The following is a 14,253-nucleotide window of genomic DNA, read 5'->3' on the forward strand; positions in this document are numbered from 1 at the left end:
GTCTTCTTTGGAGAAATGTCTATTTAGGTCTTCTGCCCATTTCAGGACTGGGTTGTTTGTTTATTTAATATTGAGCTGCATGAGCTATTTATATATTTTGGAGATTAATCCTTTGTCTGTTGATTCGTTTGCAAATATTTTCTCCCATTCTGAGGGTTGTCTTTTCTTCTTGTATACGGTTTCCTTTGCTGTGCAAAAGCTTTCAAGTTTCATTAGGTCCCATTTGTTTATTTTTGTTTTTATTTCCATTACTCTAGGAGGTGGGTCAAAAAAAATCTTGCTGTGATTTATGCCAAGGAGTGTTCTTCCTATGTTTTCCTCTAAGAGTTTTATAGTGTCCGGTCTCACATTTAGGTCTCTAATCCATTTTGACTTTATTTTTGTGTGTGGTGTTAGGGAGTGTTCTAATTTCATCCTTTTACATGTAGCTGTCCAGTTTTCCCAGCACCACTTATTGAAGAGACTGTCTTTTCTCCATTGTATATCTTTGCCTTCTTTGTCATAGATTAGTTGACCATAGGTGCATGGGTTTATCTCTGGGCTTTCTATCCTGTTCCATTCAGCTATATTTCTGTTTTTTTACCAGTACCATATTGTCTTGATGACTGTAGCTTTGTAGTATAGTCTGAAGTCAGGGAGTCTGATTCTTCCAGCTTGGTTTTCTTCCTTCAAGACTGCTTTGGGTATTCGGGGTCTTTTTTGTCTCCATAAAAATTTTAAGATTTTTTGTTCTAGTTCTGTAAAAAATGCCATTGGTAATTTGATAGTGATTGCACTGAATCTGTAGATTGCTTTGGATAGTATAGTCACTTTCACAATATTGATTATTCCAATCCAAGAACATGGTATATCTCTCCATCTGTTTGTATCATCTTTAATTTCTTTCATCAGTGTCTTATAGTTTTCTGCATACAGGTCTTTTGTGTCCCTGGGTCGGTTTATTCCTAGGTATTTTATTTTTTTGTTGCAATGGTAAATGGGAGTGTTTCCTTAATTTCTCTTTCAGATTTTTTGGCATTAGTGTATAGGAATGCAAGAGATTTCTGTGCATTAATTTTGTATCCTTCAACTTTACCAAATTTATTGATTAGCTCTAGTAGTTTTCTGGTGGCATCTTTAGAATTCTCCATGTATAGTATCATGTCATCTGCAAACAGTGACAGTTTTACTTCTTCTTTTCCAATTTGCATTCCTATTATTTCTTTTTCTTCTCTGATTGCCATTGCTAGGTCTTCTAAAAATATGTTGAATAATAGTGGCGAGAGTGGACGTCTTTGTCTTGTTCCTGATCTTAGAGGAAATGCTTTCAGTTTTCATCATTGAGAATGATGTTTGCTGTGGGTTTGTCATATATGGGCTTTATTATGTTGAGGTACGTTCCCTCTATGCCCACTTTCTGGAGAGTTTTTATCATAAATGGTGTTGAATTTTGTCAAAAGCTTTTTCTGCGTCTATTGAAATGATCATATGGTTTTTCTTCTTCAGATGGTTAATATGGTATATCACATTGATTGGTTTTTGTATATTGAAGAATCCTTGCATCCTAGGATAAATTCCACTTGATCATGATGTATGATCCTTTTAATGTGTTGCTGGATTCTGTTTGCTAGTATTTTGTTGAGGAGTTTTGCATCATATTCATCAGTGACATTGGTCTGTAATTTCTTTTTTTTTTTTTTTTGTAGTATCTTTGTCTAGTTTTGGTATCAGGGTGATGGTGGCCTCATAGAATGAGTTTGGGAGTGTTCCTTCCTTTGCAAATTTTTGTAAGAGTTTGAGAAGGATGGGTGTTAACTCTTCTCTGAATGTTTGATAGAATTCACCTGTGAAGCCATCTGGTCCTGGACTTTTGTTTGTTGGAAGATTTTTAATCACAGTTTCAATTTCATTACTTGTGATTGGTCTGTTCATATTTTCTATTTCTTCCTGGTTCAGTCTTGGAAGATTATCTCTTTCTAAGAATTTGTCCATTTCTTCCAGGTTGTCCATTTTTTTGGCATAGACTTGCTTGTAGTAGTCTCTTAGGATGCTTTGTATTTCTGCGGTGTCTGTTGTGACTTCTCCTTTTTCATTTTGAATTTTATTGATTTGAGTCCTCTCCCTCTTTTTCTTGATGAATCTGGCTAAAGGTTTATCAATTCTGTTTATCTTCTCAAAGAACTAGCTTTTAGTTTTATTGATCTTTGCTGTTGTTTTCTTTGTTTCTATTTCATTTATTTCTGCTCTGATCTTTATGATTTCTTTCCTTCTACTAACTTTGGGATTTTTGTTCTTCTTTCTCTAGTTCCTTTAGGTGTAAGGTTAGATTGTTTATTTGAGATTTTTCTTGTTTCTTGAGGTAGGTTTGTATTGCTATAAACTTTCTTTTTAGAACTGCTTTTTCTCCATCTCATATGTTTTGAATCATTGTTTTTTCATTGTCATTTATCTCTAGGTATTTTTTGATTTCCTCTTTGATTTCTTCAGTGATCTCTTGGTTATTTAGTAACGTATTGTTTAGCCTCCATGTGTTCATGTTTTTTACATTTTTTTCCCCATTTTGATCAATTACTATCTTGATAGTAATTGATTTCTATCTCATAGCGTTGTGGTCAGAAAAGATGCTTGAAATGATTTCAATTTTCTTAAATTTAGCAAGGCTTGATTTTGACTCAAGATGTGATCTATCCTGGAGAATGTTCCATGTGCACTTGAGAAGAAAGTGTAATCTGCTGTTTTTGGATGGAATGTCCTATAGATATCAATCAAGTTTATCTGTTCTATTGTGTCATTTAAAGCTTGTGTTTCCTTATTAATTTTCTGTCTGGATGATCTGTCCATTGGTGTAAGTGAGGTGTTAAAGTCCCCCACTATTATTGTGTTACTGTCAATTTCCTCTTTTTTAGCTGTTAGCAGTTGCCTTATGTATTGAGGTGTTCCTTTGTTGGGTGCATATATATTTATAATTGTTATAGCTTTTTGTTGGATTGATCCCTTGATCATTATGTAGTGTCCTTCCTTGTCTCTTGTAACATTCTTGTTTTTTTTTTCCTAAAGTAGAAGGAAGGATTATTTATTTATTTATTTTTGGCTGTGTTGGGTCTTTGTTTCATGTGAGGGCTTTCTCTAGTTGTGGCAAGTGGGGGTCACTCTTCGTCATGGTGCAGGAGCCACTCTTCATCATGGTGCATGGGCCTTTCACTGTTGCGGCCTCTCTTGTTGCGGGGCACAGGCTCCAGATGCGCAGGTTCAGTAGTTGTGGCTCACGGGCCTAGCTGCTTCATGACATGTGGGATCTTCCCAGACCAGGGCTCAAACCCATGTCCCCTGCATTGGCAGGCAGACTCTCAACCACTGCGCTACCAGGGAAGCCCCAATATTCTTTATTATAAAGTCTATTTTATCTGATATGAGTATTGTTACTCCAGCTTTTTTTTGATTTCCATTTGCATGGAATATGATTTTCCATCCCCTCACTTTCAGTCTGTATGTGTCCCTAGGTCTGAAGTGGGTCTCTTGTAGACAGCATATATATGGGTCTTGTTTTTGTGTCCATTCAGTAAGCCTGTGTCTTTTGGTTGGAGCATTTAATCCATTCATGTTTAAGGTAATTATTGATATGTATGTTCCTATTACCATTTTCTTAATTGTTATGGGCTTGTTTTTGTAGGTCCTTTTCTTCTCTTGTGTTTCCCACTTAAGGAAGTTCCTTTAGCATTTGTTGTAGAGCCGGTCTGGTGGTGCTGAATTCTCTTAGCTTTTGCTTGTCTGCAAAGCTTTTGAGTTCTCCATCGAATCTGAATGAGATCCTTGCTGGGTAGAGTAATCTTGGTTGTAGGTTTTTCCCTTTCATCACTTTAACTATATTTTGCCACTCCTTTCTGGTTTGTAGAGTTTCTGCTGAGAAATCAGCTGTTAACCTTATGGGAGTTCCCTTGTATGTTATTTGTCATTTTTTCCTTGTTGCTTTCAATAATTTTTCTTTGTCTTTAATTTTTGTCAATTTGATTACTATGTGTCTCAGCGTGTTTCTCCTTGGGTTTATCCTGCCTGGGACTCTCTGCACTTCCTGGACTTGGGTGGCTATTTCCTTTCCCATGTTAGGGAAGTTTTCAACTATAATACCTTCAAATATTTTCTCCAGTCCTTTCTCTCTCTCTTCTCCTTCTGGGAACCCTATAACGTGAATGTTGTTGCGTTTAATGTTGTCCCAGAGGTCTCTTAGGCTGTCTTCATTTCTTTTCATTCTTTATTCTTTATTTTGTTCCATGGCTGTGAATTCCACCATTCTGTCTTCCAGGTCACTTATCCGTTCTTCTGCCTCTGTTGTTCTGCTATTGATTCCTTCTGGTGTAGTTTTCATTTCAGTTATTGTATTGTTTATCTCTGTTTTTTAATTCTTCTAGGTCTTTGTTAAACATTTCTTGCATCTTCTTGATCTTTGCCTCCATTGTTTTTCCGAGGTCCTGAATCATCTTCACTCTCATTAGTCTGAATTCTTTTTCTGGAAGGTTGCCTATCTCCACTTCATTTAGTTGTTTTTCTGGGTTTTTATCTTGTTCCTTCATCTGGTACAAAGTTCTCTGCCTTTTAATTTTGTCCATCTTTCTGTGAATGTCTTTTTTAATATAAATTTATGTATTTACTTATATTTGGCTGTGTTGGGTCTTCGTTGCTGCGCATAGGCTTTCTCTAGTTGTGGTGAGCAGGGTCTACTCTTCGTTGTGGTGCATGGACTTCTTATGGCAGTGGCTTCTCTTGTTGCAGAGTACAGGCTCCAGGCGTGCAGGCTGCTCTTTGTTGTGGCATGCGGGCTCAGTAGTTGTGGCTCATGGGCTTAGCTGCTCTGTGGCATGTGGGATCTTCCTGGACCAGGGCTCAAACCTGTATCCTCTGTGTTGGCAAGCAGATTCTTAACCACTGCGCCACCAGGGAAGTCCCATAATGAAATTCCTTTTTAAAAAATGCTTCCTCCCAGCTAGTTGTTACCACCTGCTCCTCGCATTTCCTCCTTGCTGGTGGAAGGGCTGGTGTGCTGGCTTCCACGTCGTGTTCCTCTCTGAGGTCCTCAGGGACTAGGACAGCTGGGAAAGCCTCAGGTAGAAGTCACCAGGGAACTGGACTCCCATCCACTCCAATTGCAACTCCTGTTATCTCTCTGAAGGCACAGAGAAGTATGAGGATTGTCACATCAGGGGACAGTTTTCTTGGGGAATATGAAGTAACTAGAATCAGCTCTCTCTTCTGACTCTAATAGTGGTTCACAGATCCTTGTTTAATTATTTACTTGCTGAAACTGATCTTTGCTTTTGACCTCCAAGATTAACAGTCTAGAAACTCCTAGAGGGAGGTACTGTTTCTTATCCATATTTGTGCTGTATATATGGTGCCTGGCACAGGGCTTGACATGCAGTTGGAGCCTAGTAATTGATGTCTGATTAATGGATGAATTAACAAATGAATAAGTTAATTGACTGGATATTGGGGTGGGGGATCCTTGAACATTTAGCCTCATCTTTTGTATAAGACAAGGATGAAAACAGAAGGAAAGATAAGGGGACCCAGAATGGAGATGATTCTGAAAAGGAAAAATGGCATCCAGCAAAAGCCAGAACTAGCAGCAGCCCAAAGTGGCCCAACTGTGAACAGTCCAATTGTCCAACTCTGGGGCTCTCGGCGCCAAACCCCACTCTCCCTGCCGCCAGGCCTCCCCGGGCTCGATGTCAGAAGGCATGCTGCTGCCGGGAGCAGTCATGCGTGTTCCCTCAGCAGCCCAGGCCTCAAGGAGCCGTGCCAATCTACCTTCCGTGAGCAGAGCCAAGTCACTTCATCCAGCAACTCTCCAGACCCCTGTCCGTCTCTGACACTTGGGGGATGGCAGCTCCCAGCCCACAGTGAGCAGTTTCAAATAAAAATGCAAAAGCCATTTCTTTACTTTTGGCTCAGGTGGTCCCCAACTGTGTCAGGGCTACTAGATGACTATTGATGCATCTGAGTTATTAACAGTTTCTGCCTGTGCTTCTGTGTTTTGTAGGGCTCTCTCTTCTCTCTCAGGGACACCACACAGACCCACGGCCTGTGGCAGGACCTGCTCTTGCAGCCTGGGCACTCCCTGTAATGCCAAACCACGGCACCCATTTCTTGGGTGCTGCCTGTTCTGCTCTTGCCCTTTGAGAATGCCCACTGTTATCTAGGGCTAGGCAGAGACCACACTTCCCCTGTTCATTCTCACTTATTCTGGTTCAGCTTTAAATGCTCTGTTCTTCTCTGTTCTGGGGTATTCAGGGTTAAACATCACAAAGCCTTTGGATATGCGGAACCAGTTCCTGTATCAGCCTGTCCTGCCTTTGTGGGGAGGCGTTCCCCTGATTTGCGGAAGGCAACTCTGACATTGTCTTCAAAGAAGCAAGCAGACCCTCCAGAAGCCACATGATAACCATGAGCACATGCATCTTCACCTTATCTTGGAGATGTGTGGTTAGAAGTTCAGGTCTAATGTCAGACCATCTGGGTTCCAATCTTGCCTCTGCAGCTAACCAGTGGGGTGACCTTGACCAAGTTATTACTTTCTCTGTACCTCAGTTTTCTCATCTGAAAAATGAAGATGAGGGTAATGCCTGCTTCATAGGGTTGCTGTGAGAATCAGATGAGTTAACATCTAACACATTAGTGCCTAAGCAATGTTAGTTATTATAACGATTCCTGGGCCACTACAGTGTCAGGGACCTGGTCCTAATACTTGATGTTGGCTGCGTATGGGAAATACTGGACATTCGGATCTTGGCTTTGCCTCTTGCTAGCTGTGTGATCGAGGAGAGAACATGGCTGCTTTGCAGCCCATTTACCTCATCAGTAAATGCAACACCTATATCTACAAGTTGTTACAAGAGTCCAATGAGTAATGCAAATATAAATGCTCAGGAACCACATAAAGCTACACAATGTTACACGGTGTTTGGTGATAGGGTGATATAGTCTAGACAAGGTGATTGGTCTGTTCTTTCTTTAAAAGTCTCCTGGGAGAGAGATTCCAACATTTACCCCGGGTGTAGTCTGATGCTATGCTACCCTGATGGTGGGTAAGTCCCTTTTTTTTTTAAATTGAGTTGTAATTGACATATGACATTATTTTAGTTTCAAGTGTATAACATAGTGATTCAATATTTGTATATTTTGTGAACTGTATATATGAAATGATCACCACGCAAGTCTAGTTAGCATCCATCACCATGCATATAGTTACAAAATATAAGTTCTTCTTTATGTTGCTTTAATTTCTCAAAAATGGCCCTATAAAGTATGGGCAAGAATTAGTCATCACCACTTCATAAGACAGGCTAAGAGGAAAGAGGCTGGCCAGGAGGCAGAAGGCCTGACTCTGGTCTAGGTGTCCAGTGAAATACCCATGTCCCTGGTGCTAGCTATTGAACTTTCCCTGACCGAAGTCTTCTCATCACTAAAGTGAGGACACTAAGGACATATTTGTTTATTCACTGTTGTTTGTTCAACACTGTTTGTTGCACCCTCTTCCACCGTCCACCCTGCATAGGGTACATAGTATGGTGGACAGATCCGATGAGGTGTTTACAGAAGAAGGGAAAACCTCTGGAGGGCTGCACCAGCTGTAACTCTGCAGGTCCAATGATACCCACTTGGTCTACTTTGGAAGTAGACCAAGCTGCTTTTTCCTAAAGCTCCCACAAATTAAATTGCTTAGATTGCACATTTATGGACATCATCATAAACCCACAATTACAGACAAATCCAAACAATACATGGGTACAAACGGGTACAAAGGACCCTGGCAATGTCATTTTAAAGGTGTTTGTTCTTCTTCACTTTATCACTGCCTGCTCGTTTGTTGAATCCCAAAGTGATCAACTCTTGTGAGTGAGGGATTACATGATGTTCTCAGTAGGTCTAGAATCCTGGGAAGGCACCACATTGCAAGAAATCTCTGGTTTGAGTGCTCTCTCCAGGGCCCTAACCCTTCCCCCTCCACGTGAAAAAAAACACCTTGCTGTATGTTTTCAGTCCTGTAGAGTGTGTGGGGAACTGCTTGCCCCCATTCGTCTCAATGGGAGCAGTGTGCCTGCATCGGCAGGCTTACCTGGCACAGGGGACTTTTCTGAGCAGTGAAGCATGGGATAGCCAGATCCCTCTGGAAATCATGTCATTCCTGCCCCCTGCCTGTCCACATCCAGAAAGATCAACCAGGGGACCTGAGCCATGATCAGTGCCTCACCTCCTACCCCTACTAACTCACCAACCACACCCTGAAGGTGAATTTTGGAAAACACCCAACACCTAGCAGAAGTAAGGAAGCCTTCGTGCCTTTAAATTCTGCATCTGGAGGTCACGACTTGTGTGTGGTTGTTTAACCGCCAGCAGCCCCTTTCTATGCTGGTCTACTGGGCAGCTGGTGTGTCACCAGCCATTTGCCAAATGCACAGGGTGCTATACACCTCACTAAATGACAAGTTGTGAGGAGAGGAATCAGGATATACGTGAGGGTGGTTGGAAAATATGAGTGTCTGGGAGAAAAGGCAACTAGAGCAAAAAAGCAATGGAAGAAGGCAGCCTTCCCAAAAGTAAATGAAAAATGATAAAAACCTACTTTGATCCTTCATTTGCATAATGCCACCAACACTGTGTATCAGGGTTAGGTTTCTGTTTTTTGGAGAACCAAGTGGTAGTAGGTAGTAAGGACTGTGAAAGATTTATATTTTTGACCTGGTAATTGATGCTGTAAGAATATAACCCAGAGGAGTGATGCAAAAGAAAAGGACTAGGATGAGAAGAAAATTTTTTAAAGATACATTAAAAAAAAATATATATATATATACACACACATATACGTACATATATATACACACACACACATACATATATATACCTTGGGATAAAATTATAGATATAAATATATAGAGAGATATTTAACCCAAATATCCATAAATAGTGGAATGACCAAGGCCCTTAGATATCACCACAGTGACTTATTTGATGGCCACTTAAAGCGATACATATGGAGTCTATGCTAATATGTGGAAACATGTTTATAAATCACATTATGTGGACAATACAGAGCATATATGCACACATTGATGGAAAAAAATGTGTCCATGTACAATTTCAAGGCTTGGGGATAAATTTGGAACCATGGAAATTGTTGAAACTTAAAGTTTGCTTTTGTTTTTTCTGTCAAATAAATAAAATTTATTTATTTGATAATAAAAATAAAAATTTTGAAGTTAGAAAGAGAAGTGAGGATGTGGCATAGTCAAAATAGAACATGGAGAGCCCTGAAAGTGATTAAGAGAAACAAAACTAAAGCTCAGATCACAATGGAGTTCGAATGAAGACCCTACTCTCCCCATCTACCTTCCCACCTCCCCCCATCACTGTCAGGCCGCCCACCTCGACTCCCTCTTCTTTTAAAGTGTTGCCTTCCTAACTCCTGCCTCATCTCCTCATGGGTTAGAAAGACTGAAAGCCTGGAGCATTTCTGAGTTCTTCCCCAGTCTTTTCCAGGTCCCTTCTCCCAAGGCCAGGCACCGATGATGGAGGCCCTAGAGTTTCCAAGAGATTGCACCCTGCATCTCGCTGCTCCACCTCTTTCATGGCAAGCATGTGAAGGGAGGGGAGGCATATTCCACAGCCCCAGAGTCCAAATTTGCCACTGGCAGCAGGTCTCAGAGCCCCAGGTCCAACAATGGGCTCCCCTGGCCCAGCCACGAAACATTTATAACCACTCCAAGCAGTCCTCTGGCAGAGAAAAGCAAACTGTGAGCTCAGGAAGCTAATGACCTTGAAACTATCCATTTATCTTGGCCTTTCCCCTCTGTGTGAGATGCCACAAAAAGTGCCAGTCTCTCTCTTTCTCTCTGAAGAAGAATGGATGTAGCCAGAAAGCCACGCATGCTTCACCTTGGCTTTTCCTCCTGGGCCAAGCCCAGGGCTGGGCTACAAATGGGAACCAGAGGGGAAAGGGAATCATTCTGGATCATCCAAACCACCTTCCTGAATCCTCCACATAGGGGAGAGAGCTCACCTGAGTTCTGCTTCACAGCCTAATGTTCGTCAGCTTCTCCATAAATCTTCATAAAGAGACAATGCTGATTCCTACCAAACCTCCTGCTTGGAGCCAGAAGCTGGGGACACGTCTCCCAACTCGAGCTGTGCTGGCAGCCAGCGGTGGGCAGCACAGCTCCCAGCTACCTCCGCCCTCCCATTGAGGAGAGGCGGGTGGCCACCCTGAGGAATTTGAGCGTCTGAAATCAATAGTTCTTCTGAGTTGCTCAGCATCTGCTTCGGTGGCTGCCCTCAGCCTGGCACAGGGACTCCAGCTCCCCGCTGGGTCCATCTGAAGCCAAGAGCTGGCACAGCGAGGTGCCCCTTTGTTTATGGTGTGGGCCACTTGGGTGTGAGATGTTTCCTCTTCTCTTTCCTGCAACTCTCAATTGGATTTGGGTTAAACAACAAATTCATGGACTGTGGCTGGGTTGAGAAGGCAACTTGTCTCAAGCTGGAACACAAGCAAACAAACCAACCAATAAGACCAAAATCCACAAAGAAAAATACAATTACCGTGCATTTGAAAAAGGCAAAGCTGGTTTTAAGATCAGAAAGCTCCACTCCCCCAACATCTGTATCTTTCATTTTGTGAGATCTCCATTCTCTTGATAACTTACCTTTTCTTTTTCTCCCACCAAAGCTATATTTCTCTCCTTTAGCTGGATCACACCAGGGGCATGAATGTTCTTCTGGACCAGAACGTGCCAGGCCTCCTAGTTTCCTCCCAGAGGGCAAAGTGAAGGAAGGACACGGGGGGGAAAACATCTTGAGGAGGGAGGAGGAGAACTAGGGGCTGATGTAATGTTCTCCCAGTCAAATTGCTAATTTGAGGCTCTTTCTCTTTAGGTTGTTTTTTTTTCTTCCCCCACGTTTGGCTTTAAGGATGAAAATGTATTATTTTCAGGTAAATCCACAGTGACATTTAAAATTCCCAGGCTGCCTCGGATACATGAAAAGGTAGTTTAGTTTGTTTTCTGCTGTATTAATGTGTGAAGTAGCTAAATTAATCCTTCCATATGATGTCTGAATAGGTTATTATAAGGTGCTTAGAGATTTGGCAGGCTAAGCCCCATCTTTCTTTCAAGACGTTAAGAAAATAAATGTAAATGCTGGAAACACTGCATGTGGGGCATCTGCTGTCCAACTTTACAATTTGAATGTCAGTGTAGAATTTAGGAAAAGTTAACCACAGGAACAAGGGCACAATCACTGGGCTTGATTCTTCCTCTGAACCTCCATTTAGTTACATTCAATCCTGAGGGACTTGAGACTGGATCGCTTTCCAGTTTACCAGCCCTGTTGTCTTAGTTAACACTCTTTTGTCTTCTGTCTAACAAAATCAACTTGACCTAGTCTGAACCAAGAGGGGAATTTTATTAAGAAGCTACTGGGATATCTCACAGAAGCCAAAGGCAGTGGGACTCCTCAAGAATCACGAAATAGGAACTGGAAGGAAACTGGAAATCCAGCTGTGCTTTTGCTCTTTCTCTGTGTTTGCTGTTTACTCTGCTTTCTCACTCTTCTCTGAAGGCTGGCTTTCTTTCATGCTGCTTTCACAGGGGGAGGATAGTAAACCCAGCTCCTGAGTTTTAAAATATTTCTTAATTCCATCCCACAAGGAGGAAAATGCCAGCTCCTAAATAGAATTTTACTTTGCAATTGTATGGTTAGCACACCAGTGCTCTTTCTTGTCTCATTTGCACTGCTTGTCTGTTTGCTTTGTTCCTTTCTCAAAGCGTTCTGTTCTTGTTATATGAATTCCATACTTTTCACATCTCACTTAGTATGTTCTATTGTGTTTTATTCACTTTTCAATTTTTTCCTCTTAATTATCTCCCTTTTTTCAGGGTCAGTTTATTGTGTTTCATTCTGTTTTGTCTTGTTTTCACACTACTCATTTTATTCTGAGGTCTGGTTAGCTTTGCTTGTTTGTTTATAATTAAGAATGGGAGGGTGTCTTGACTTGTTTCTAGGTTGCTAGGTGGTTTTTTTCTGCTGTTGTATGTATATGTCTGTTTTTCTGGTCTTTCATAAATAGGATTATTGGGACATTTGTAGATGTGAGCAGGGCTCAACAATTAGCAGAATAAGCAAATGAGGAGTTGGCAAGGAGGAGCACCAGGTTTGGGGCTAGGAGGGCCTCCGAATGCAAGCATGGAGAGGTCTTTACCCAGGGGCACCACGTCTGCTCCATCAACCCTAATTCCCTTAACATGGGCCCCCTTTGTTTTGCTTATGTGTAGAGAACTAGGCTGCCTTCCTAGGGAGGGTGAAGAGAGAGGAATGGAGCTTGCCAACACAACTGGTACAGTCACTGAGTAAGTAGAATTGTGTACCTAGCAACTGAGCTTGCAGCATTTCCAGCTTTTGTGGGGCAATTTGCCTCTCTGTGTAGTAGTCTCCCGGCTTGTCTGGGTTGAGGCTTCCTCACTCTGTTTTGTCTGTTAATAGGCTTCCAAACTCTCTTTATACTCTAGAAATTTGTTGAAATATCTCACCTTCTGATGATTCTCTTCATATTTGTGGATTTATTCCTTTATATTCTATTGGACTCTCAGGAGAGGATAAAAACAAATACTTTGCTCATCCTGCCATCTTGAACAGGGAATTACTGAATCCAGGGGAGAGAATTTGATTGGTCTGTGTCAGATAATGTGTTCAGCCCTGTTCCAATAAACGGGGTGGGAAGAGCTCATGGTTTCTAAAGGCAACAATGTGGTGGAAGCGATTCTCATTGCGAGCTGGAAAGACTACTTGAAGGCAGCCACTGCACCATGAGAGTTAGGATTTGGGGTTTTATTGTTATATTTGTGGGCTGTCTCTTTTTTCACTGCCTTATCCCAACAGAGCCTAGTCCCACATAACTCCCTCATCGTATCCTAAAGCAGGACTAGGTCCAGTGACAAGCTGGTAAATGTTTAACAACTGGCTCTCTTGGGGGAAAATTCCTGATTTGCAGCATTTTCTGATTTCTGTGTGTAAATACTTGACTGATTTCAAGCTATCTTTATGACATCATTGAACACCAAGTTGGGAAGAAATGCACAAAATTGACTCTCGCAAGTGTGTGTAAGCCACCTCCAGCACACCACCAAGTAGGTCGGAAGCTATTGTGCAGTCTTAGCCAAAGCTTGGCCAACCAACAAAGTTGGTTAAATCCATTAAGATTCTTTGGTTAAAAGGAACAAATCCCAAACACAGTTTGATAAAGCAAAAAGACAGATTTACTGGAAAGAGCCTGGGATTGATCATGGAATCCAAGGAAGAGCTGAATGTCCAGGACTTGGGAAGAACCAAGATTGCTCTGGTGACTTCAGAAGCAGCATTTCTGGAACTTCTCTCCAGAGTTCTTCCATTATTGTGACTTGACTCCTATTCCCAGCTTCGGACTCTAGTGGAAATTCCTAAGAGAGAATCTGATTACCCTCATTTAGGTGTCCTCACCTGGTAAAATGTAGCTCTAATTAGAGTTGAGTGACAGTTAGCAAAAATATGCCTGCCTGGGGTACAGGCCTTGCTATAGCATTTGTAGAGTTCGATGCAAACTGAAAATATGGATTCCTTGTTCAAAAATTATCAAGAATTTCAAGATAGTACAGCAGAGCATTAATCCAAGTGTAGGGCCCTTCTAAGCCCAGGGCCTGGTGAGACCTCACAGGTCATATGCCCATGAAGCTGGCCCTGCCTGGGAGCTCACTCCTGTGGTCAAATTGTGGCTGCTGTCTTGGTTTCTCTCTTGAATTGCTCACCTGGGGGATGTTGTAAGGCAATTCCATGGAGAGCCCAGCTGGAAAGGGACTGAGGCTTGCCAGTCACCACATGAGTGAGTTTGGAAGTGTATAACTTGCCTTTCCCTCTCCCTGCCCCCAACCCAGCAAGGCTTCAGATGATACTACAGCCCTGGATGGTAGTTCAACCTCATGAGAGACCTTGAAGCAAAGGCGCCTCATGAATCCAAGCCTGGAATTCTGACACACAGAAACTACAAGATAATAAATCTTTTAAGCCACCAAGTTTTTGAGGGCACTTGCAAAAGGTAACTAATATAGTGTTATTCATTACTCTGATCTATTGAGGTATATTGTAATTTACACATGGGCAGTTGAGTGAGGTTATAGATTATATCATCTAGTTTTATCTAAATTCATCCTCATAAAAAAATGGACAAATTGTTTAAAAGATTCCTGCAAAGAAACTGGA

This window comes from Pseudorca crassidens, chromosome 2 (genome assembly GCF_039906515.1).
Source record: "Pseudorca crassidens isolate mPseCra1 chromosome 2, mPseCra1.hap1, whole genome shotgun sequence".
Lineage (NCBI taxonomy): Eukaryota > Metazoa > Chordata > Mammalia > Artiodactyla > Delphinidae > Pseudorca > Pseudorca crassidens.